The sequence below is a fragment of the Aptenodytes patagonicus genome, chromosome 7 (genome assembly GCF_965638725.1).
Source record: "Aptenodytes patagonicus chromosome 7, bAptPat1.pri.cur, whole genome shotgun sequence".
Taxonomy (NCBI): Eukaryota; Metazoa; Chordata; class Aves; order Sphenisciformes; family Spheniscidae; genus Aptenodytes; species Aptenodytes patagonicus.
The window spans coordinates 26889732-26915901 of NC_134955.1; the positions used below are offsets into that span (position 1 = coordinate 26889732).

The 26170-nt window shown below is 45.2% G+C and overlaps 1 protein-coding gene across 7 annotated transcripts in view; it reads left to right on the plus strand.

Moving 5' to 3' along the window:
- Positions 1 to 896: 896 nt before the first annotated feature.
- The window catches only part of TSPAN18 (tetraspanin 18), a 127242-nt gene continuing 101968 nt past the window's right edge, over positions 897 to 26170 (plus strand). For 4 of the 7 annotated variants that reach the window (XM_076344413.1, XM_076344423.1, XM_076344420.1 and 1 more), the window contains exons 1-2: positions 897 to 958; positions 22972 to 23036. The gene's annotated coding sequence lies outside the window, so the exon portion shown is untranslated. Of the gene's footprint in view, positions 959 to 22971; positions 23037 to 24668; positions 24686 to 26170 lie in introns of those variants that run through there. The other 3 variants (XM_076344419.1, XM_076344416.1, XM_076344417.1) reach the window with 3 other exon arrangements.

Below are 26170 nucleotides of genomic sequence, written 5' to 3' on the forward strand. Positions count from 1 at the left end.
CAAACTTAATTGAAATTGTTTAACTGGCTCAGAAGTTATTGTCACGCACACAGAGCACAACTGCACAAGCTGTATTTCCTTAGGAAACCAGGCTTAGGAGGGTTGGCTTTTCCCGTGTCACAAAGATGGGCTCTTCATTGGGTTTGGTACGCATTTTTGAAAGGCTTTCCAATCCCGCAGTGTCATTTTTTCTTTGAAATTTCTCTGACAGATCTCCGAATGCATTTAGGCAGCTCTCACTAAGATACCAGTCAACAAGTGACCTCCCACCTTCCTGGTCTTTTTCTTTCGCATCCCAGGGATCATCCCCGGTGGATCAGAAGCCGATCAGGTGTTACGGGGGGCACCCTGGAGACGGGGAGTAGGCAGCTCTCCTTTCTCCGGTGCCTCCTGCGAGCTCGGCGGGCTTAGGACTCACTCCCCGGCGGGGGAGGGTCCCAGGCTGGCTGCCCCTGGGCCACCCTCCCAGGGCTGCTGCTCCCGCACCCCCAAACAGCCGAGCCGCCGCCGGGGCACGTTATGCAAGGGACGAGTCCCCGAGCTGCCTTTGGCGACTCCGGCCGAGGGCACCGGGAAGTTTTCTGGCGAGGGACGGGGCAGACGAGGGGGGCAGGCGGCGAGCGGGAGGAGAGGGGGGCGGTGGAGCACTGGCAGAGGCGCGCCTGCCGACGGGGCCGGGCCGAGGCGAGCGAGCGGGCGGGCGGGCGGGGCTGCGCCGGACCGGGCCGGGCCGGGCCGGGCCGGGCCGAGCCGGGCCGGGGGCGGAGAAGGGGGCACGGCCGGGAGGTGGAGCCGGCTGCGCTGGCGGCTCTGGCGCGCCGCGGCTGCCGGGCACGGGGCGCGCACGGCAGTGGGAGCCCAGCGCCGCCGGGAGCCGCCCGCCCGCCCGCTCGCCGCCCCCAGCTCGGTGTGTCCCCGGGGAGCCGCCGCCGCGGGAGCCTGCTGCAGCCGCCGGCAGGTAAAGAGACGGGGTTCGCTTCTCGGTGCCCCGGCTGTGCGCGGCAGCCTTTCCTCCCGGCAGCCAGCCCTGCCGAGGGTCCCGTCCCCCTGCCAGGGGTGCCGGCTCCGGCTTGGCACCGCACCGCCCTCCCGCTGCCCTGGGACGCGCGGGGATGCTGGGGGCACCCACGGGAGGGGGCCCGCCTCCCCCCGCCGCCGCGTTGTTTCCCCGGGGTGGGGGGTGCGGGAGCGCCGTGGCTCCCCGGGGTGCTGGGCGTGCAAGTTTCTCGGGGCTGAAATGTCAGCCCGCCTGACAGTAACGCCGGCAAGGGAGCTGGCGGGGAGGCTCCCCGGCAGCCCGAGCCAGCTGAACTCGCCCCGCTGGTAGCACCTCCCCGGGGTCGGGCCCCGGGGAGCCTCTCGTGGTCGGTACCCGGGAACGTCTCGGGAGTCTCAGAGCCTGCCCTCAATATTTCTGTGTTTTATTGCCCCCCGCCCCAAGCCCCCACTCCCCTCCGGGAGCCCTCTTACTGTGAAGGCAAGCGGAGGAACCGCTGGGTATCTGGAGGCAGTGCCTGGGGCGCTCTGCCGTGCGTTTGTAGCGTTTTGGGGTGTGCCGCCACCCCTGAAGTTTGGATGAGGAAGGTGGGAGAGTTACCCACGTTTCTGACTTCAGTCCAGTCCGGTAGGAATTTTCTCTTTCACACTTTGCTGATGAGCACACTGCAATCCCCCCACCCTGGGTCATTCCCCGCTTTCTAATAGAGATGTATAGCTGCAAGGACATGTTAGTGAGGTACCACCCCACTGAGATGTGTGGGTTTTATAAACTGTACAGCTGGGCACTTAAAGTTTTATCATAACTTTTGTATTTAACTGTTGGAGTGAGCGAGGAGGCAGCGTTTTCAGATGCATTGTACTTGGGTGGTTTTCTGTGAAGTCTGTTTGGTAATTGTAATTTCTTTTTTCTCTAGCATTTCTCTCAGCAATTAGTGAGCTCAGCCTGATTTGTATTTCTACAATAAGAGAAAATTTGAACACAATTAATAGACTCTAGGCACGTATTTCACTGAATAGCTAGTGGCTACCAAAGCTGCTTGGGCAGAAGTGTGCTGGAGATGGCTGTGTGCCTGGCTGGGTATTGCAAATTGTGAGCACAGGCTTGCCCTGGACTTTTACTAGTGGGTAAAAAGTGCGTGGAGTTATTAAAGAGTTGTCTTAATGCAACAGGATGTATCCAAGTGTTTGATGGATTCTACCAGTAAAATGATTATTTTGGTATTCAGTGCTTTTTGTAAGGAGCGGCAGTTGTTCTGTCTCAAAAGTATACAAAACTGAGAGCAAATGATAGGGATGTCATTGGGAGAAATTGGTGCGTTCTTTGTCGTCTTCATAATTTGGGGGGAATCTTTTGAATTTGACTGTGTAGCATAATGTACAGATGCGCTTCTTTATCATCTGCTTTCACTGAAATATTTGTGTAGTATGTTAAAATGATTCAAATGTTTGACCCTCCCTGGAAGGCAGTTAATGTTTCTCTATTTGTTGTGGCCGAGGTACAGCTTTTGTTGGTGTAAGCTAAAATACCATGCAATACGGTTGCCATGAATTTAAGCGTAGCGGAGTGAGAAGAAGAAAGGAAGAGCTTTAACTTTTCTGAGATACTGCAGACTGCCGGCAAAATCAAGATAAATTTTCTGCTGATTGTCCCACCCTTTCTGCAGAGCAGACCTTTCCCACAGATTGCTTGGCTACCCAAGTTGCTGTGTGTTTAAACCCGTGAGGGATGCAGGTGAACGGGCAGTATTCCTTGGGAAAGGGACAGACGGAGGCGAACCATCAGTCCGCAGCCCAGAGGGTAACAGGGGCGTGGGGGGAGCCGGGGGGGATGCGCCGCTCTGGGGCGCGGTGCCCGGGGCAGGCCGAGACCCCCCGTGGCGGGGCCAGGGCCGGGGCTGGCTCCGAGGAAGGAGGGCTCGGGTGGGTGATGCTGGCAGTTTCCACGAGAGGGCTTTCTTGCTGTGCGGTGTCAGAGTGGCTCTTCCAGCAGAGCCTTTGTAGCGCTGGCTGCCCCTCCGCTTGCCTGGTAGGTACGGAGGAGCAAAATGAACTTGGGGGTGGCTTTCACTCATAGGGTAGGTATTTCAGATTTCCTTTGTAAATTATGGGGAAATCCCTTTACTCCCTCTGGGGTGTAAGGATAAGACATCCTGGGAAGAACACCAGTCTTCCGTTTCCAGGCTCACTTAAAACTTAGAACGGATCCCAGCAACTTAATTTCCCCACAGTGGAAACTGAGAAGAGGCCGAGTGTGTTTTTTACAAAAGAGGAGTGGGGTCTGAGTGTTTGCATCCTCGCCTCAGCTGATGGCAACGAATGACTCTATCCTGGCGTGATCTCATTTTTGGCTGCTTTAACATGTATTATACTTCTGAGGGTGGGGCTGGGCAAAAGGGAAACGAGAATCATTGTGTGCATATGAAAATGCTGCGCTATCCTTAAGTCCTTTGCCAAGTTGCCTGTGTGTTGTTTAATTCAAATAATTTCATACACGCAGCATCGCAGGTCTGTTCTAAAAGGCAGAAACTGTATCTGTAACCAGGAATAATACTGCAGTTCATAAAACATGAGTAACATCTGTTACTGTGACTTCAATTTGTTTCTCTCTTCTTGGAATAACCAAGTTGACAGCTCAGACAGTCAGGTTTAATGTCCTGTGCTAAACCTTTGCTCCTGCGTCCCGTGGCTAATTGTGACTCACAGAATCAATAAACCCAGCTCCCGCTCTGCTGCAGCGGCTCGATGGGGGAGCGGAAGGGGCTTCAAGCCACCTCACTGCGTGGAGCTAGTCCCTGACAGCAGACGACGGTGCACAAATTTGTGTTTCTGTAAAACTGGGTCTATCATGTGCGCTTGCTGCTTTCAGTGCAGCGGAGCTGGCTGGGATCTCGGCGTTAGGGCTGAGCAAGTGAGAGAGGGGGTCTGCACTGCTGTAGGGGTAGTATTTTCCTTTCTAGCACCTTTTATCTTGCCTTAATCTATCCCAGGTTGAATACTGTAGGCAGTTGAAGCACAGCCATCTCATGCTTTGATGTGTGTTTATTGGCTCTAGCATCTCATTCTCTTGCCTTTTTTTTTTCTTTTTAAGTTAGGTTGCTCTCTTCCCACCCCACCTCCCCAGACAAAAAGAACTAGAGCAGAGGAGGCAAAAAGTGAATTAAGTGACTTCGTATTTTTGTGAATGGGTTTTCTTGCTTTGCCCCTGCCTTCCTTGCTGCCTTCTGTAAGATCCCTTCATAATTAAAATATTATGACTATCCTTATGGTAGCCCTCCTCTTGTGGCAAGGATCCTAATTTGACGTCAGTGCAAAAATACTAGTTTCTGGCATAAGGGCAGATGACATTTCATCAGCTAGTGCATGCCCATTTTTTTTTTTTTTTAAACCACAGTGCTAAGACCATATGGGCAGATAATGAGTTTAAGCTGATAAACAGCTCACAGATTTGCCCAAATAAAGGACTTTCTTCCTAGAAGACACGTTTTCCTTTAAAATAAATAATGCAGTTCCTGTGTTTTTATTTAATTATCTCGAGTCCTGTCTGTTCTCACCAGGCTGCGGGAAAACAGACACAACTGCTCTGGGAACAGAAGCTACTGGATTTATGGGGCCATGGGTCTTAAATGAGGAAGGACTTGAAAAGAGAAGTTCAGATGCTACAAAATTGAGGCTTAAGGTATATAAATAAGCAGATGGTGGTCCAAGTTGTATTCGGAGGGTTTTGTGAGGTAGTGCATAGTTCTTGATGCATGACTCTTGAAGATAAGTCATGGCATGAGGTGGTAGTAGGTACAAGGTCTGTTTGGGAGCTATAATTAAAACAGATGAATATCTATACTCCTCGCTAATCCTGTGAGGCTGCTGAAGCAGTCCTTGTTTGGGGGTATTGTGGCAAGGTAATCCCTACTTTTGCTTTTTCAAGAGTTTTTGACTAATGTTATTATGATTCTTTTTGTTTGTTTGTTTAACTTAAACTGACTTATCAATAAAATGTGAGGGAAAGATTTTGGATCCATTTTTCTTTTTTTTTGAGAAAAAAACGCAAGTAGTACAGTGAGGGCTGGAAAGTAACTTGCTTTGGGAAGTGGTGGTTTTTAGTTTTCACTTTCAAATAGCGACTCAAAACCAAGTAATGTATTTGCCTGAGAGGGCAAAGCCTGTGTATTTCTCCCCCAAGATGCATAGCAATGAAGCGTTTGGGATCTGAAATTGCTCATTCCCTTTTAAGCTATTTCTTAGGAGTTCTCTTTTTTATTATTTTTTTTTTCTTGGAAATGATTGCTAATCTTAATTGGAAGTAGCAAATGAAGGAAGAAAAAGGTTGTCTGGACTGATTTTTCTGTACAACTCCATTCCTTCTCATGATGCTTATTCTTTCTAAAACTTCCTTAAATATTTTGTGTTGTCCGTTCCGTCCCTTCCCACCACTTCTCAGCACTGGGAAGACTGCTGGACTTTAATTTTATTTCATATGAGGATATGTTCCAGATGTCCAGATCTTTGCTTTCTGATGGTCGTTGCTATCTCATTTGTCATTGATACGACAGCCGAGTTGCATTTGGTTCTACCATTGCTCGTGACTGCACAGTTCAGCATTCCTCTTGTGTCCATTCCTTCCCCTACACCAACATTTCTTATTTTCTTTTCACTGCTCTTGCAGTCTTGAGTTTCCAAAATGGTGAATGAGTTATCCTATCCCTTAGTTCCAGAGGATTCGGTTGAATTCAGTGCCAACCAAACAGTTGATGGGACTTCCCCCCACCTCCCTGCCCTTGCCTTGGAGCATTTAGCAGCTGCTTTGCTGTTTATCACTTCTGCATTGGTAAAGATCTGTCGTGGGCTAATTTAGTATAAATTGTCTGAGACTGAAATAAGTGGCTATAGGAAGGCAGTGCATTGATCTTTTTCTGTTAACCACACCAGCTGCTAAACCAGTTTGTCAGCATGTTTTTATTTATTTTTGCACAGATAAGGAAACAAATGATAAAGATGTTTTACAAGTTGACCCCAAATGGGATTTGCTTCTGCATCTCTGCCATCTTCTGTTCTCTAGCAATGGGCTTGAAGGATTTCCATTTTCCCAAAGTTTATAAGAAGCAGCATGTACTCTTCCAGGGCAGCGGAGCTGTGCTGGAGGTGCTGTCCTTTACTGGTCTTCCTCAGAGCTAGAGGCAGAGAGGCTCAGTATCCTGGTGAGTTGTATATGTGTGATTTTTTTTTTTTTATCTGAATTACCTCTGCAGGTGTCTTGATACAGGAAGCTTTGGATGACCACATGCCTAATGTGAATGCTTCGTGTTTGGTGGACTGATATGCAGCGGATATTATATGACAATTGAGAGTATTCATATGGTGTCAATTTACCCTCACCAAATTCAGTTAAAAGCAAACCAAACCCAATATCTTGTCATTGTCCTTAGAGATGATGGAAGTGGGTTTTTGACTATCACAGGTTTTTAGTAAGGGTCTTGTTTCTGTACAGGATCCCTCCTGTCTGTGTAGTCCCTCCAACAAGGATTCCAATGATTGGTAAGTCTCTGGGGGTTCTTGTCCTTTGGGGCTTTTTTTGGCCATCAGGATGTTCCCTTTGCTATATATTTACTAAATAAAGCTGGTCTAAAATGGAAGTTTCCAGCTACTTGAGAAATAAATTGAAAGGTCACTGTAGAAGAGTCAATTCTTAAACCCAAATGAAGTTCAGATTTTTTAGACCAGTGTATCACTTCAGGAAGAAAGAGAGGATGCTTCTGATGACATAAACAGCGCTGAAACTGAATCTCATCCATGTGCTTGATATTACTTGGTTCTGTGGTTACTAAAGGGCTGCATGGTTTTGTGAATTAGGGCTTAAGTCTGAGTTTGCTCAGCTGTTGATTGACTGTGTTTAGTTCATCTCTATTCCTGCCCTTCTGTCTCCCTCATTTAGTTGGCGCATAGCCGTGTTAGGGAGGGACTTTCTTGGAGTGTCTATGTGGTGCCTAATGTGATCTGGAGTCTGCTCTAGTTAGTCTTCTGGAAGCAGTATAACCAGTATCCTCTTTAACATCACAGGCATTAGGAGTAGTGTCAGGACAAAATCTTACAGTGGTTGTTGATCCTGGGGAAGTCAAACTGAACCAAGCTGATAATATGAAAAGTCATGTAGTATAGCAGAGATAATAATAGCTCTTATATTCTTTCAGACTTCTTACTTGAGTCATAAACAGCTTTAAATACACTTTATGCCATCCCTGACGTCTGGAAAGATGACAAGACAGATGAGTGGAATGGGGTATGGGACCATATGGTGACTTGTTGACTGTGGGTCAGTGGCACAGCCTGGCAGGGGCTCAGGAGCTTAGAGGCCTTGGCTGCAGCTCAGGTTGTATATATTGTGCATGATTACAGTACTGACTGTTTCTGCAGCTCTGTGCTTCTCATAAGGCTCAGCACTGAAACTGTAATGCTAGCAGCTTTATTTCATGGCCCAATGCCCAGTTTGAAGAAGGGTGATTTTGGTCATGTTGCTAGACATACATATTTATGGCCCTGTTTCATCTGTTGAATTTAATCTGTTGGGGTATTTTTAACGTTATTATGGAAACTGTTACTATATTTACTCCTTATGAAAAGCTCAGTGTATGACAGTCTATGAAGAGGGAGTTTTAGAGTAATAAAGATTGCACTAAATGATGGTGTCTACGCTACTTCAGGAAAAATGGTCTAAATGACCTGACTGGCAGTTTGCCTGTTCTTGAGACATGGACCTCACAGGGCACTGAACTGGAACACACTATGATGGGAAAGCAACGACAGGGTTTGTTCTTGGCTCACTTGATGGCACATCTCATTTTCTTGGTGAGCGAAGAGAACCAGATCTTCTTGTACAGAGAGACATTATGCCTATACTGGGCTGGTTTCTCAGACCCGCTGAGAACCTGTTTCTCATGGAAGTCTCTGGGACCTGTGTACACCTTTCATATGAACTTCTCAAAACCTGCTGCCAGGGTAAATGCGATAGTGGTATGGAAATTCAGTGGATTTTGGAATGGGAGTCACTGTCAACTGTTGTCGATGTACTTATTTCTGTAATCATTTGAAAACAGCACGCTTTTTGATGTCAGTCTTGGCTGATAATAATTGGTGGGACTTAATAATGATAATAATGTGGTGGATCCACAATGGACATGTATGAGGAATAATTGAGAATAAAGGATTGAACGTCTCAAAATGTTTTTAAGAGGGGTGGACTTTGGATCTGATGTATTTTTGAACTGCTAACTATCCTTTGTTCCTGTTAATATCAGAGGGGATTCTCTGAGCTGCTTAGAATGAGGTGCTTATTTTGTGTTGATCAACAAAGCTTTTGCTTCATATGGTTGAAGGACAGACACTTAACAGGGATCTTCTAGAGTTGCACCAAGCTGTTTTTCAGAATAAGATACAGGAAAAGCTGAGAACTAGTTCTGGAAATGCTCGAGGCACGAGGCTGGAAGCACCAATAGATCTCTTTGACCTACATTTTGCTTTGGCAGCCTGAGAACTGACAATGTAATTCCTTGCTGATGTGATGAATGATTCTAGGTTCGCAGTCTTGAAAAGAGACCTTCCAAACTACTAAGGATTTCAGCTTACCATGATGCTTTGCCAATTAAAAACTGTTTCTCTTCTTTTAAATGTTAAGGGAAACATCAGTCAGGAACAACAGTCTGAGATTAAGAAAGAATAGGGCTTCCCAGAGACTGGCTGGATTAAGAGGGGTTTTTTGTTTTGTGTGTCCGTCCCCCCCCCGGCCCCCCCGCTCACTGTGCTGAAAGGAGCAGAAGGTTTCATGCTTCGCATTTTGTGTATTCATGTTTTGATACTGCAGTGGGGAGGGACTGGCAGGAGAAGAATCAGAGTTTAGTTTAAAAACATTAATTTTCTTTGTTAATGCTGCTGCAGATAGTTCCAAGTTTCAGTTTGTAGTGGATTTCTTGTAGTATTTCTGTAACGTGATGCTCTTTGGGAACAGCTTTGAAGCTTTGCAGTAGCCTTGGGGAGCAGAGGGCATTGGGAGGGGGGTTGGACTCTCACTCCCAAGTCCTATCGCTGATTTTACTGCTCAGAACTGAGAGGTGCAAATGCCAGCATCACTGGCATCAGCCCGCTGTAGAGCCTCTTTGGCTCTGGGCAAGTTGCGTTGCTTTTCTGAGCATCTGTTTCGCCAGCTGTGAAAATGAAGACAGTGCCCCCAGCATGTGGGTATGATGAACATTCTTGTTAGCTAATCTCGGCAAAGTGCATTCGAACTGTGAAGCGTCATGGGTGGTTGTTTGAAAGTGTGAAGGTTTAAAATGGTGTAAGTCACAAGCTTGCATCTTTGCTGGGGAAGAGAAGTAGTAACCGGGGGCCCCTCTGGAGCAACAGGGGCAAAGGGTTTGTGGGAAAGAGGAGGAATTTGTCTACGATGATGGACCTGAGCGAGAAGTATGCCTCATTCTAACCTCTTACACAAGGCCGAAATGGATTTACTTGGAGTTTTGTAAAGCGTCTGTCCAGGGCTGGATCTTGCCCTCATACCACAGGGTGATGCAGTTGCATTTCCTTTTGTTGTTTTTCCAGTTCCCCCCTCCACACGCTTGCTTTTTATGATCAAAGCTCCATTCTTTAAAGATATGCCAGTGCCTTGTAGTAATGCTCAGAAGATCCCCTATGGGGAACAGTTCTGATTAGACACTGGGGAATTCTTCAATTCTCTTCATACTTCTTACTATTAGGAACATCTTGTTGATAAAAGGTGTGGCTTTTTCCCCTTGCTGTTGCTACCTCTTCTTTGGCTCCCTTCCTCCCCAGACACTATGCTCATTCTTTATACACGACAAAAAAGAGAGAGAGCATAAACTCGGTTCCTTGGTTCTTGTATTCAGTTAGTTCTTTTATCTTCTACAGCACTCAATGAATGCTTAAAAATAATAAATATTAATAATAGGGCTCTTTGAACCAGCAGGTTCTTTGCTGCTTAAACTCACCTTTTCCTGCTGCTTATCCCCTATTAAAAGTTGCTATAATCTGCAGATTGTAGCTGTAATAACTTCTGCGGCAGTGGCTGGGTTTGTGACAAGCATAGGATTATAGCTCCAGGTGGGGAAGTGGCAGCAGGAGCGGAGATCCTCAAAGGCACAAAGATGTTGTTTCAATTGAAATATTCTTAGCAATAAAGGAAGAGAAGCAAAAAAAATTTAGTGTGGGAATAGAGCTATTTAGATAAATAGCTCTTCTTACACAGGTTTCCATGGAGTGTCAGTGACCTATATAGGATAATCCTGTATTGCACATAAAATCCTGTGTTTAGAAGGGGAAAAGCGTTCTTTCTGGAGAACATAGTTTAAGTAGGCTGTACTTTTGGAGGTGCTTTCAAGCCAATTCATAGGAAGCGTTTTAAATCAGCAAGACAAACTATGAGATACATCTGTGATATTACCGTATGTTTTCTTTTAATTCCCTCTGCAGACAGGTTTACCTCTCCTTAGAGCTACAGAAGAAAAAGATGCTGTCTGCCCCAGTGCATAAAGTTGTCCACATAATGTACAGGCCAGGCTCTAAAGCTTTTACCACACATGCACGTACACGCACATGCTTTTTTGGACATCAGCAACATTTTTACTGTCTCAAATCACACAGACCAAGGAACGAATAAAGTAAACAGGAATGCAGTGTGTGAGGTTTTCCCACCACACCTCCTTTCCTCTGTTTAACAATACAAGCTGCTGGTTTAGGAGAAGAAGAGAGAATCCTGAGGTGTCAGGGCAAACTTCAGGAAACCTTATTTGTTTCTTCTACACAGTGCTGGCTTGGCCCTACTTAGGGGAGGCGAGCTGTTCCTAAGCAGAACCTCTGTTGGGTGGGTTGCTTCCAGGCTTATGTCTACAGCAGAAACCACATTAGTTATTACTTGAGGCTAGGACTGGCTGGGAGTTTTTCAAGGAAACAATTCGCCTGCAGAAAATGCTGATTTATTGAAACCAGTACTGCTTTGTGGGAAAGGGTTGGTCTCCACTCAGTTCTCCTTGGGTGAATTTCTTGCGTTTGGGATAGAATTTCTTAGTCAAAACAGAGATGCTGGTTAGGAGCCAAGTGGTTTGGGTTTTTCACCTATGCTGTCACAAATCCAAAACAGGGTCCTGAAAGCAGGTTTCCTACATGCCAGAAATGCATGTCCTAACCTCAGGACTGCTGTTCTAGAGCACATGGGTTTTTGCATGAAGGATTCCAAGGTGGATGCCAAACCTTCATCCCTGTGTGAAATGAAAAAATATTTTAAGTCTCAAAAAATGTGGTGGAATGAGAAACTAAGTTCCCATCCAGGTGTCCTTGTGCCTCCCTCAGTGACCTTGCTGTCTTTCCTCACTGGTTCTGCAGGTTTGTGTCTCTTCAGGATGTGCTCTTCATGGAGTGGAGCGAAGAATCTCTGGAGACCTTGGCAAAATAATCAGCATGTCAGTCACAGGAGGAGAGCAGCTGACCCTGAAGCACTGCTGGTGTGTTTTGGCAGGGTCAAGGCTATACAAGGCTATAGAGCTCCTAAACCCCTGCTTTCTCTGAGGAACGTTATTAGAAAAGCACCTTAAGCAGCCAAGGAAAATACAGCTGAACACCGCTGATATGTTTGTGCCTGGGCCATTATTGTTGGGCAGGGTAGGAAAAATAATGCTTAGGGCAAGAGAGGAGCTTCTTGGAACAGGATGAAGCACTCTCCTGCTGGTTTGATTGCAGTGAGCTCAGCAATGGCAGGGGTAACACATGGTTTCAGTAATAGGCCTCTTTCTTCCAATTTCTTCTCCCCCCTGTTTTATGGAGAGGAGAGGAGAGGAAAGTGGTCCTCTCTTCATCCTTCCTTAATTCTCATTGGAGAGTGAGGAGATAACAAGAAGAAAGCCAGGAGGGAATCTCAGATAAGCTAGGTGTGTGCTTGGCCAAGGCATTTGTTCTCTGTGGTTGCTCTCTGTGTCATCAAAGACCCTGGATCTGGTTATTCCAGGGCAGCTCAGCCACCTGAATCCTGATGTGCTGTGTGCTGCTTGGCTGCAGAGCAGAGCTTTCAGTGGCCTCTTCTGTTGTAAAAGGTGGAATTGCAAAATTGAGGTGCACACTCCAGTTCTGATGTATGAGAATGCCATTCTGCCTTTACTTTGTATTTGTTCCCCCTGCTTTTGAAAAAGGGGGGAAAAAAGGCTGGGGGTTGAAGCTTCGTCATTGCATAGGCAAATACAAAACACTCCTCTTAAAGGCAAAACATTCTGGGCACTTGCTGTGTATTTGAGGTTTAAATAACGGGAGTTTCCTGTTTCCAAGAAGCCAAGCGCATCCTCAGATGGTCTCTGCTAACCTGTTTTAAGAAGACTTTTGTTCATCTTGTGGTAGATGAGAAGGCTGAGCTTGCCTTTTTGGTTTCACCCCTCCTTCTCCTTCAAGTTAAAGTAGGAGGCATAAGGTCTGTTTATAGCACACAGAAGCATGGGGCAGCAGAAGGCCTGAGTTAGTGGAAACCAGAACCAGGATCTCCATACAGCTCTGTTGGGTGCAGCACAGAGCAATCCACAACACACAGTCAACTCTGGAAATCATACAATGTCAGAGTACTCCTGGATGTGAGATGAGCTCCAATGTGTCTGTCCCCCAGGCAGAGATGCAGACCCCAGATACAGAGTGTTTGAAAGAACAAATGAAAACACCCCAAGCCTTGCTTTTATGGTTTTTTGGTGATAAAAAGGCAATACTTATTTTCAAATATTAGATGACAATAATCTCTTAATATGTTTTCATAAAAAATTGATCTAAGAAAAGAAAATATTTCTCTTAAATGAATCAAGTCTAAGTCTTCTACCTTCGACTGAAATATCAGCAGCTTTCTGCCTCTTGCTTCTTCTGGTTACAGTCATTAAAGGAACCTCTAAAGGAACCTCTAAGAGGCTGATTGCTGAGGTTCCTTGGATCCCCAGGAGGATGAAGGTAAGCTGCTGCTTTTCTTCAGAGACTTAGACTGCTGTTAATGATAGCTGGCATTTGGGAATTATATGAGACCTTTTTAAGGACTAGACTGTTTGCCCACAGAAGTCAGTTTGCATCTTCTAATCAGTGAATGGCCAGACTTCTTTGCATCCATTTAATGTCCATATTCTGCACACGTGTTAAGTATATTAAAATTATTGAGAAAAGCAAGCTATTGATCTAAGGCTTCACTTTTTTTTTTCTTTCCTTCTGAATCAGGGATGAAGAACTGAAAAAAATCAGGTTAGTGTGAAAATAGTTCCAGTAAATTGAGAATTTAGATGTATGGTTGAGCTGCACTGCAAATTCGTCCTGTTGGAATAAGGACAGATGCTAGGATAGTGTTGTGGAGGGTTTGCCAGAACCCAGATCAGGAATGCATGCCCCAGCTGTTTCCTGAGACTGGCTTGCAAAATCCTTTCTGTGGCTGGAGCTGTATTCCTGTGGGCTTCAGTGTTGCAGTTTAGGACTGGTCATTTAAAGCTGAAGGAGCCCAAAAGAAGCCATGTAGTGGATCTGTTTCCCTCAGCATCCTATAAGATTGCACCTGTAGACTGTCCTTTAACATGAAGCTGCAATCTTCAGCTGTAATCTTTGATTCTTTATGAAGTGCAACAGTATGGAGTAGGACCAAACACTGATTTTTAAATGGAATATGATTAAATGTAAGAGCGTCCGAGTCTATCTTGCAGCTTTGTAGGTAACTCTGCATGGACAAGGTTTGTCGCTTCCTTCCCCTTTCCTGTTCTACTGTCCCTAAGCTTTTTTCCTTGTGATGAATTCTGCCTAGTAAAGCAAGGATTTGTCCAGATATGCTATTGTTTAGCAAGGAGATGGTGAAACAGATGCAGTTGTTGAAACTGATAAGGTAATTTTCTCACCCTTCCAATAACTGTAAATGCGTTTGAAAGAGGATTCACATTGCTAGTAGCATTTGTTATTGTGTGTATACTCCTAGACATAAATCAAAGATTGACTGGTGGATAATGAAACAGTGCAACGTGCCTTAGTGAACAGATTGGGCTGGCATCTGAACTATCCACGTACTAGCCCACCAGAATGAGTCTGTTGCTCAGAATTTTTCTGGCAGATGTAGCCTCTCTATTTTGTGTCACAGTGATTATCTACCACTTGTTTATTGAGTTTCTGTGTGGTCCACATTATCTGAACATCTCACAGTTGCAAATGGATTGTATCTTTGTAGCACCTTTTTGAGGCAGAGAATCCTGTTTACCAGTTCTCATTTTACTGATGTAAGTGAAATCTAAATGACTTGCCGAGGGTGTCACAGGAAATTTGTAACAGACTAGAAAATAAGAAATCTTGCTTTTAAGGAAGAGCCAGAGTCACTCTTTCTTCCTTCATAGCACCTATCCAAATTTGCTCCTAGAAAAGATATCTTGGGTTTAAAAAATGGGGAGGGAGTATTTCCTGGATTATAGGAAGATTTTTCCCAGCTAAGTAAATGGCTGGCTTTGCTGTTCTTTTGGAGCCGAATGTCCTATATAGCTCAGTGATATGTTGTTAAGGTCTTCTCTTCTTTTGACTGTGTTAATTGTGCATTTACTAAATGTGGATAGAACACCTTTTTCTCTGTAAATGAAGCTCTCTTTGTGAGTTGTCTTTTTTTTTTGGGGGGGGAGGAGGAAGTATTGGTTGGTTGGTTGTTTCTCATAGAGAAACAAAGATCTGAAGTTTTGGAAGGGGGGGGGGAGTTCTTACCTCAGCCAAAATAGTCAATATTTCGTGGTTTGGGGTATGCATTAGAGTGTGGGATACTACAGATCATGGCCCTGGGATCTGAACCTCCTTTTGCCACATCATACTGCAGTGCACGCACTGCTACTTTTGCTTTCTTTTGAATGCCAATTTTTGACCTGTTAAACTTTTAGAGGTGTGCACAGGTTTATAACAAGCATTATCCTTTGAACAGACTGGCTTTTTCAGACTGTTTACCCCAAAAAAAAGTGTTTGCGGAGAGGATCTAATCAGGCCTAATAGTCCTTAACAAGTTAGTGACTCCTGAGTCCTACCATTTAGTGGTATCTGAGGAGTGATGTGGTCCTGAAGCATTTGCCTGTTTTCACTGCAGCAATCCTAATCAAAGTCACAAAGTGAGATGGCTGCTTTCTCCGCCCTGAGGCACTCTTGGGTGCTTCCTTGAGAAAGCGATTTGCTTTGGAGTTGTTTAAAAAGGCACACGCTGTAAAAAAACTTCCCAGGCACAGGTGTGGAGCTGCTGAGTATTAATGCCAGTTGTGCAGTTCAAAATCACAGCTTTGTTCTTGAGATTGTAATAGTGTTAAAAAATTCAGCCTTGATCTTGATGAGAGCTCAAGTCCCTGAGCTTGTGTTGAATTGGGGTCAAGGTTTTTAATTTGTTCGTTCTTCAGAGATGCTGAGTACCTTCCATGGCAGCTGAAATTAGTGGGGGCTGTGTGTGCTCAGAATTTTGGAAGGAAAACAGTGTGTGCATGTGTTGTGAGCTGCAGTGTACAGAAGCCAGGATCTCTAGGGGGGTTGCAGTATCTAAGATGATGCCCCTATAGTTGTTTCTTAATTAAACCCCAGACACTTTACATGGCTTCTCTTGAACTTCAGGAGTCTGCTTGTCTTGAGCATATTTGAGACTTCTAGCCTGGCAACACCTTGGAACTCTCTATTAAGGTATTAAGGGGAGGAAAACCAGCTGGTTGCCTCAAGCTGAGGAGGAAATGCTAGACTTGAAGGATTATCTCAGCGCAATGAATTTTAAAGACTTTTTTGCTATATGTGTGTGGAAAGCTATCAAAATGCTAATGGTTCTGCTGTCTTTTTTTAACCCTTTCAACATATGGAGCTGTCGGAGGGGAGGTGAGAATGGTGTTACTCAACTGCAAAAGGACAGTCCAGCCAGAAATTAAGTTTTAAGTAGCTTTTCATCTGTTAGCTACAATTTCTCCCAGTGATAGGGAAGAATGATGCACCCATCATTTGGACAGACCAATTCTGTATGCTCAGTTGAGCCAACCTGCAGGTGTGGTGTAGGTCAGGTACTCCCTGCAACCAACATCCTACAGGAAAGGCTAGCACAGGCCTGAGGAGCTCCGTCCCCCCAAAAAAAGTGAAGTTGGAACCAGGTTGCTGTGGCTGGATGACACCTGCTGCCCCTTCCTGGGGTGACTCGGGGAGCAGGCTGGAGGCTTGGTGCTTCCCCACCCGGTTTTTGGGATGCACACCCTGCATGCAGTGTCGTGGATGCCTCTGTTGTGCGAGAGATCTGTGTGGCTGCCGGGGTGCAGGGAGTTCTGCCACTGCCAGAGCAACTCATCCAGTCAAGTACCTACCTGAGGGGCCCTGGGATGGGATGGATCATCCTGCCTGCAGTGGGTTGAACACAGGTCTCCTACAGAAGTGCAGGCATGTCTTCCATTTGCTTGCTCTAGTTTTTCACCAAGAAGGCTCTGATTCTCCTTGCTATCTTGCCTCACCAAGGGAAGATGTGGGCTCTAGGTGGACATGCAGATCAGAGCATTGTCTATGTTTGCTACATGGCAGCTGTGACCTGGGCAGCAAGGCTTGTCTCAGATGCTGAGCAGATACTGTCTTTGCAGTAGCTCTGTGCTGCTGTGGCTACCCCGCTGTTGCTGCTCAAAGCAGCTGGGCTGGTTAAGTCTGCACAGGAGGCAAGCAGGCATCTTCCTCTGGGGATACTATCTGTATCTGTGAGGAACTTCTGTTCCATTTATTTAGGTTTTTGGCTGAGGTTTTTGACATGTTAGGAATATCTCATTCAACTCTACAGAGATTCTGTTAATGTTCTGTTTTGGAGCCAGGTAAATACTTGGATAACTGGTGATATAAATAACTGAAATTGTGAGTGTTATTAAACCCATGAGACCCAGTCATTCCTTCAGCTGTCTCTGAAATATCTTAGAGCAGTGGGTCTGTCTGTGCTTATCTTTTTAATCAGGACTAGCCAGGCAATTTCAGCCCCCAGGAGAGCCCGAATCACTGAGCTGCAGGGTTATCTTTGCCATTAAGGTTGTGGCTTTCAGGTTTCAATGAACTTTCAATGTTTTGGTTTTTTTATTATTTTAAGGTTTATTTACTGTTAAATATTAGCTGCCAGCTTATTTCATATCTTCAAAGCATCAGTGTTTTCCATTTTGCAGCTGAAGAGTATGGTTGCCAACACGTACCACCTGGGGCCAGGAGCAAGGGCAGGCAGTATAAAAAGGATTGCTGCTGGGATCTGTTTGGGGTTGGTATCAGGGGGATGTTGGATGGAGCAAGGTAAAGGGACTGGATAGTGGTGAGAGAATGTGGAATAGGCTTTTCCTTTCTCATTCAGCATGGGTATGATGAGGTATTGCTTTGCTTGGGGCATCCTAAGCTAGATTGGATAGAACACTGGGGAAATCAGCTTTGGGGAAAACTGTTTTGACTTGGATTGTTTGAAGTGGTATGAAGATATGGCTGGTGTGTAGTGCACTAAGCATTGGGGTACTTGTGACATCTAGTATGCGTGCTGACCATGATTTCCTGTGTGGCTTTTATTATCTTGAGGCAGAGTGTGTGTATTTATATATTTGGGAGAAGGAATAGATATTCTCTCCCCTCCCTCCCCCCCCTTTGTATTTTTCACAGTATGGATAGTTACAGTCTGCTCATCAATCTCATGTACACTTAAAGACTGTTTCAGGAGCCTGGTCTCTCTGATTCTTACATTTCTCAATAGGTGGCTTTAGGTATTGCAAACAATACCTTTTAATAAGAAATTATTTGCCCTGAAATGTTTGTGATCACTGGGAAAAAATCTCATTACCTTTTTCTAACTTAGACTTACTTGTTTTCTTGCACAAAGTATATTTTGCTTAATCTTGAAAATTTAAGATTGCATGCATAAATAGATGGCTCTTATTGTGTCCATAGTTGTTTAGCAGACAAAAATCTTAGTGTTCAACTGCTTTGCAATTTCCATTTGGGTTTTTTTGTGTGTGTAAAGAGAAGGAATGTGGTTGCATTCTTCCACCACAACCCCTTCTTCTATGCTAGAAGATGACAGCATTGGCAGTGGGAAAGGTAGGATTACATGACATATCAACCTCAATTCTGTGATTAAGTATGCAGTTAATCTCTGCAGATTAAATACTAAACACAAATGCAAAACAAAATCCTCTACAATTTCTGAAGAAACATGCCCTTTAGAGTTGGGCTCTTGGGTGAGCCTGTGAAGCAGGTTGCTGGGCTGGCCAAAGGGGTAGTGGGATACGCAGGCATAGTCTGTGAAGGGTATTTATCGGAAGGGGATGGGTCGCCCTCTTTGATAGGAAGTAGTGCAGGTGATTGTTTTATTTAGGGTTGCCTTGGGAGAGTAATTTGTATGCAGAATAGAATAGGGATCTCTGGCTTCTTCCTTTTATTTTTTTAATTGCCTGCATAATTTAAAAACCCTAATTCTCCTTTCTGTTGACTGAATGAGGAAAGAAGGGGTGCTGAAATGCTGGTTGTCAGAAACCACAGTCTAAAACTCACAAGTTACCATCCCACAGCTGTTGACCTTGTTTGCATGTACTAGTCTATGTTTCTGAGGTGAGAAGGGTTGTGAGAGATCCAGCCTGTGACCGTAAACAGGGAAAGTTCCCTGTTTGCTCAGACTGGACATACCTGTGCTCTCCTATCGGAGAAATAGAGATTTGGCATATTGGAGTTGTTATGCTCTGAGAGATTTTAGTCTTCATTGTAGTAGTAATTATTTCCACCAAGAAGCTTCGTATTTCCAGATTCCCAAGACTGAAGACACCTTGCCCCAGGATACGCATCAGCATGATGGGTAGGACACCTTTTGGGAAAGGGAAAGTGCTTGGTTCAAATATTGGCTTGAAGTTAGGCAAAAAGGGTATATGAACCAGTCTGCATTATTCCAAAAGCCAGGCACTCGGTCAGATTACCAGCTGTTGGATGAGCTGTGGTTGTTGTCCATGTGTGTGGTCTTAGCCCATGCCAAATGAAAGGTAACGCAATTTAGCTGAACTCTAGCATTGCTAAATTAAATTACCTCACATCAGCTGCAGGGGATGAGCATGCACATGGAGAGCTACCACAGCTCAGTTGATGTACAGCCTACTGTTACTCCAGTGTACCGTAACTTTATTGGGGCCTCCACTTGAGTGTCTTAGTGACCAAGCAATAGGTAATAGCCAGTTGCAAGGAGAAAGAAGATCTAGTTGTGCCTCCAATTAGAGAATATTGTCCCTAAATCTCATAACACTTTCAGTTTGGGGAGTTCAGGCTGCTGAGTTTGGGGGTTGATGGAAATAGAGGTTTTCCACAATTATTGTACCTACTTTAAAAAAAAAGTTTGCCTGAGATGTTGACTCCCTTGCCAGTAGGGAGGTCCTCTTGCCCGTAACAGGCACTGGTGCCAAACACATTTTTGTCCTCTTGGGAATGTGTTTCCTGAAAGGCTCCTTTCATCTGCAGTGAATTCTTGTGCTTTAAACACAGGAAACATTACTGGGGTTTTTCCAAATATCTGTGAGAACTTTTTTCTAACTGAATTAAACCTGTCCCATTTGATACTAGACCAAGCAGCAGTCTGTCCTCATCTTCAGTTCCTTTGTCTCTGGGATCAGTACTTTGCCTACGAATGCCAGGAGGTACTGAATGACCTGATCTTGCCCATGGATGATTCAGCAAGCCTTGGCAGCTTGGAGCCATGCCCAATTTGGCTGCCATAATGGGGTTTGAGAGGGAATTGGTATAAAATGATGTTGGAAAGGACATAGGATGGCACTTTGGCTCCCCTGCATTTGCAGTAGGAAGAGCTAGCTGTTAGCAAAAGCTTTTGTAGTGAGCCTGTGTCAGCGCAACTTGAGGAGACCCAAGAATTCCAGGAGGTGCCTTTGCTTTGCTGGGCAGTGGGAAGGCCTCACCTTGGTCTGACCCGATCCCCAGGGGCTCAGTGGCTGGGGGTGGTGAGGTGGGCCGTGCTGGCTTCAGAACCTCTAGGAGGAGAGGGGAACAAGGGCTTGCTCAGAGGAAATGCTGAATCTTTTGCCACCGAAAACTTAATCTTGGCAGAGTGAATGCGACCATGGTGATGGGCAGTGCTTTCTGCAGTCCCAGTGGTTATGATCTGAGCAGTTTGGTACTGGTGATGTGACACTGGCAGCACCACTGCAGCATTATGGGGTCAGGGTCACAGATGCTTCTGTGTCCTTGTGATTTGGCTATGCATCCTGTTTTCTTCTAAGCCAGGGCTGAAATCTCCTGTTACTGGCTGAAAGCTTTTAGGCTGGAAATTGTCGCATTCCCATCATCTCCCAGAAATCATTCCAGCTTGGCCCACCCTTTTCCCCAGCTCCAGTCTTTCTCCTTTACTGGGATTTTCTGGAAACCAAGGTCAGAATGCGTTTCTTAAACATACATGAGGTTTAGCATCTGTTGTTTGTGACACAGTTCATTGCACATGGCAAAATGCATGTGCAAGTTCATGCACAGCCAGCTTTTACTGCACAATGAAGATGTGGTTAAATGGGAATTAGGATTAATACTGGATTTAAGATTCTCATGGTTGGCTGGTAATAACCTAATCTCCTCAAAGGCTGCAGGCAGGCTGGCAGCATTCAGCTCAAGGCCGTTGTTGTTTGCAAAATCGGAAAGAAATTGAATTTTGATACTGAAAGAGCTTTAATCAGAGCCTTTCAAGATAGTATATGCTCTTCCCATCCCTATCTCAAGTGCAGCCTTTTAATTTCTTTAATGTATGACAATCATCTAGGCTTCTAGGTCTGATGGGCGTTTGACAGTAATATTTTTCATTTCCTTTTGTAAGAGCTTAGGGATTCTGATTGATTTTAGAAATGTATAAATTGCATTCTGAAAGGTGATATACCAAAGTCTCTGTATAGGCAGAGTGAAATATGCCCATGTAGGGGCAGCAAGCACTCCCCAGTTTAAAGTATTCAGAGTGCTAAATGTCCTTCAGGTAAGGAGGCTCAAGAGGCTACAGAAGTGTGGAGCTCCTCGGTGTGATGTGGTCAGTTCAGTCCAGCCTGGTTCGACTGTTGCTGTGGTAGAGATGATGAGTGAGAAATGCATTGGTGAGTCTGTGCAGGTCATAAAATGAATCACTGCATTTGACATTAAGGCCCATGTTGGAAGACAACATGTTTTAAGATGAGTTGTTCTTCCTTCTCCTGTTTACTGTGGCTACAATGCAATTTTCTGTGTGCCTGGTCTCTACTGAAAGACATTTAGTTATTTAGATAACTTGTATCTTCAATTAAATCTTGATTAAGGTAGGGTTTATGCAGGCTTAGCCCTGCATTCTCAAACAGTACAGAGGTGTAAAGTTTACCTATATATCTACTTTTGATTCCTTGCTTCCAGCCTTCTTTTGGTCTTATGGTTTAACCCCAGCCAGCAACTAAGCCCCACACAGCTGCTCACTCACTCCCACCTGGTGGGATGGGGGAGAGAATCGGAAGAGTAAAAGTGAGAAAACCCGTGGGTTGAGATAAAGACAGTTTAATAGCTAAAGCAAAAGCCGCACGCGCAAGGAAAGCAAAACAAGGAATTAATTCACTGCTTCCCATCGGCAGGCAGGTGTTCACCCATTTCCAAGAAAGCAGGGCTCCATCATGTGTAACGGTTACTTGGGAAGACAAACACCGTAACTCCGAATGTCTGCCCCTTCCTTCTTCTTCCTCTAGCTTTCCATGCTGAACATGACATCGTATGGTGTGGAATATCCCTTTGGTCAGTTGGGGTCAGCTGTCCCAGCTGTGTCCCCTCCCAACTTCTTGTGCACCTCCAGCCTCCTTGCTGGCAGGGCAGTATGAGAAGCTGAAAAGTCCTTGACTTAGTGTAAGCACTGCTCAGCAACAACTAAAACATCAGTGTGTTATCAACATTATTCTCAGCACAAATCCAAAACACAGCCCCATACTAGCTACTATGAAGAAAATTAACTCTATCCCAGCCAAAGCCAGCACACTTGGATAGCAGTTTTGATTGGTTCTGCCCAAACTTTGAGAGCTGTCATTTGCACTACGATTTTCTATCTGCATCACTGCTAGTGGTAGCCTGGCAAAGTGACGTGCTTACTCTGTCTGCTTTTCCTCTGTTTTAAATCAACAGCCCATCCTGTGGAAGAGTCTCCTTTGCAGAGGGTATCAAAGTTCTCTATAGTATGATGATGTATGCCACTGTCAGTCAAAGTCTCTATCTGAGCCACTGAGGCTGGAAGGAGCAGAGATGTATTGACTAGATTTGAATGGAAAGCTTGTCCTAATGCTGCTGTTACAATTCAATATCCATGTTGCCAAAAAGAAAAGGACTCATCTGCAGAGGTGATGATGAAGTGCCTTTATCTAGACCTGAATCCACTCTATCAATTTGTTTTTTCTTAAGCCTACTTATTCAGCCCTCGCCTTGATGGATTTCTTTTGATTGTTTTTCTGCTGCTTTGTGTTGGTCCTCCTTGCTAAGGTTGCCTTTCCTCTCATTGTCGCCTTGTGCAGAACCTGTTATCAAATAATCCTATTAATCCTCTTAGATAATCTTTAAAACACTTACCTCAGAAAAAATGTCCTGCTTGATGGTATAAATTTTCCTTGCATACCTTAAGTCACCTGGCTCTCAGGATGTGAAATTGAGAAACGCACTGAAGTTTAGCCTTCCCAAGGCTTAGGGCGTGCATGATGACTTGATTAACATTTGAAAGACAGTTACTTTATTTCATTTATTATTGCAAATGTCTCTGCCCCTATTGTTCTCTAAGAATAAGGGAGTGTCAGAAACATTAGGTCAATTGGAATTCAGATCTCTGCAGGGGCTCAAAAGTCCCTTAAAGCACAAGTTTGTTGAAGGCAGGTTAATGGGGAAGTTTCTGGTTTAGTTTGTGTTCTGCTTTTAAAAGCTGTAAGCCAGGCAAATCTTTGGTCTTTCAGCTCTGTTTCTTCTTCTTTTCCACAGAGATTAATGGTAAGGAAAAGTGGATAGAGAGGGAACCCAGAGGAGTCCAGCACCCAGCAGCAAAGGTTAGTAGAGAGACGCATGAACTGTACCAGCACAAGAAGGTTTGTTTTGGTTAGTGAAAAGCGTCCATCTTTCACTGACTCTAAGAGACCTTAGCCCTCTGCAGGAGCCAAACACCTTGGTTTAAGGCATGCAACAATTCATGGAAGTGCCTTGTGAGCATCTTAAAACTGTTGCTTTGTTCAGTATTATGACTGGTTGGAGGGTTTGGTCCATGGCTCTTTTGGTGTGTGGTGGGAGGTGGCAAAGACTGCTTAGAACAACACTGTAATGAGACGGTGCCACGCTGGGTGAGGCCTGGGTGGGGTGAAGCTCAGTGCTTTCTAAGCCTGTAAAAAACCAGGAGAGCATGCATTACTGCTGTTGCTCGCTGTTCTAGCTGCTAGCAAGCAGATAGGGAGCTATTAAACCCCTCTGAACAGAATTAGGGGTGAGGGGGAATATCTCTGTAACTTCAGCTTGCATCAGTTGTACAAATACGAGAACAAGAAGCACAGTGATAGTGTTTAAAAAAAGAAACAAACAGCAACCAAACAGAACAAAAAAACCAAACCAACAGCAACAACAAAACCCTCTCACACATCAGCAGGACGTGTCTACCCCAAACATGAGACTTCAAGAGGACTTAGGTTCTCATGCTGGCTGGTTTGAACGTGCAACTATTGGGGGGGAAAAAGTGGCATGCTGACCTGGGCATTAGCCAGTAGGTGCATCCTGCCACTTAGGTTAAGCACTCCTTGAAGTTGAGGAATTTTTGATGGCTGGTTTGGCCAAAGCCTTGGTATTGCAAAAAAGAAGTTGTGCTGTGTCTCTTTTGTAATAGCTGGTAGAGATGTATGGGCGTGAGTAAACTGCTGTCTTGCTGATAGTACCTTAGAGAGCCCAGAGCGATGGAAAATGTGTCTTATGAATGCTCAGTGGCAATTTGTTATTCTTTCTTCAACTGAGTCAGCTCTGTGCTCAGCAGTGAGACTGAAAGGGCTGACAGAGCCTTCACCAGCACTTGAGGCTGTACCTCAAAGCTAACTCTGCTCGGAGCAGATCTGATGATGCTGTGCTTTTCAAAGCATTTGTAGTCTTGCCTGTGGAAGGCCAGCCAATGTCACCACAGCTAGTACAGCTCCACCAACACTTTTTCTTTCAAGATTTCCCAACTGCAGCCAGAAACGCACAGCCCTGTGCTCTGCTGTGCCCTGGCCAGCTCCGTGTTTTGATGCAGATGAATGTGGTGGGATGATCTGTAAACATTGCTGTGTGTTCTGATGGTGAACGTATGCAAGCTGCTTGCACAGTATTACTCATTTATCCCCCCCCATGCCCCCTGCAAGCTCAGCTGCTGCTTTATCATTCCTGATAAGCGGGTGTATGATCTGAGGCAGAGCCATCAGCCAGAACTGAAGGCAGGCAGGAGTCTCACGTGCATAGTTTTGGGGCAGCTTGGTTTCTTTTCTGATAAGCCTGTGCCTCTTGCGGCAGTACAGTGCACGCTCCTTTTAAAGTGTAATCATAATCCTCTTTGCAGCCGGCGCTGCTATCCCCACAGGAAGCATTAGCAATATCACGAAGTGCGGAGACTTCATTGTTTTCCCCTAATCTGCAAAGGGAGCTGAGACAAGACAGAGGAAACTTTAACCTATTCCGTGCCTCAGTGGTAAATAATTAGTTTTTTACTGAGTGGGAGAACGGGGAAAGCCTCTTAGTTAAGATAAAGTAAGTGCAAGGCTCACAGGCTTATCTTGCTCTGTGGAATTCAGGAAAGGACGTGTCCTTGAATTCGCCTGTCTGGCATGCCCTGTTTTTGTGTTTGGGAGAAATGAGTCTATTAGAGCTGCCCTAAGTGATTGCTGGCTATAAGGCGCCTCTTGCCAGGAAATGCGGTAGCTATGCTTTTGTTTAAGGACCTTGAACAAAAGGCTCTGGATACTTAATAATGTGCAAATTTGGGTGGGTGGGGTATCGGGAAGGTTAATAGGGCAGACTAACAGAGGAGGAGCTGAGCTTGGGAGAGGAGAGCAATGGTGAGGACATGGCAGCAGACAGAGGGGAGTAAAACAGGAAAAGCAGCCCCTTTTTGCCATGTTGAAGTTAACTTAGTCACCGCTGACAATTTTGGGGTAGGTACAAGCTGTGTCTGCTGGAATAATGGTGTTTCGAACCACAGCAGTGTGAGAGGCCACAGTGTGACTCCAAGGGGTGTTGGATGTTGTTGAAGTGCTGTCTAGACCCCAACCTATCACAAGGGGGGACTTGCTGTGGGAGTGCTTGTGGGTGGGAATTCACTTTGGGTCAATGCTTTATGTTCACAGAACTTCTCTTTGCAAGCTGCCGGCTGTAAAATCTTCCTTGTCACGCTCGGTTCTGCGGCTGTGCTGCGCTTTTCCTGGGCAGGTCTGGGACTGAAGCAGGGGGGCTGCCCCTGCCTGGCATGGGGGGGACACACATCCAGCACGGTGAACGGTCTGCTTGCACAGGTGCCATGTCTGTGGAAGTCCGTTAATCCAAAGCATGACAAGCAAAGGAGCAAAACAAAAACCTCTCAAAAATAGCATGAGATAAGGATCTGGAGAATTTGCTTTTTATTTCTCTTGAGTCCCTGGAGTCGTCTTTTTTTTTTAGGGAAAAAACGTAGCTCTCAAGGTCGAGCTCCCCCTCCCCCCCCCCCCCCCCCCCCTTTTCTCCAGACTTCAAAGGCAGTCAGCTGAGACTGTAGTAGGGAATGTTAGTTACATCTGTTTAGAGTAAACATGCATTGAAGGGAAGGCGCTTTTTCCTTTTCCAAAGTGTCTGAAATTTGTACACAGATTTTCTTGAGAGTGCAGTAAACAAGACACAACCTCAGTGGGGATGGGTGGCACGCAGTAGTGAAGGGTGGAAAGCCAGCAAGTGGGAGTAGTTTTCTGCAGAGGCATTTAGTTGAAACACAAGTTTTATTTTCATGGTGCCTTAATAGAAAACATTTTAATGTCTGTGTCTTTAAATAAAATTGATTCAAAAATTGCAACTGAACAAATGGACTGAAATATGAACTTCTAATGCCTGCCTGCTCCTCCTCAAACTCTTAGCTTGTGCTAGCTTTGTACCTGCTCACACATAGTCTTTTTTGTTGTTGTTAAATAGCTTGTCCTTTTGCTTTCAA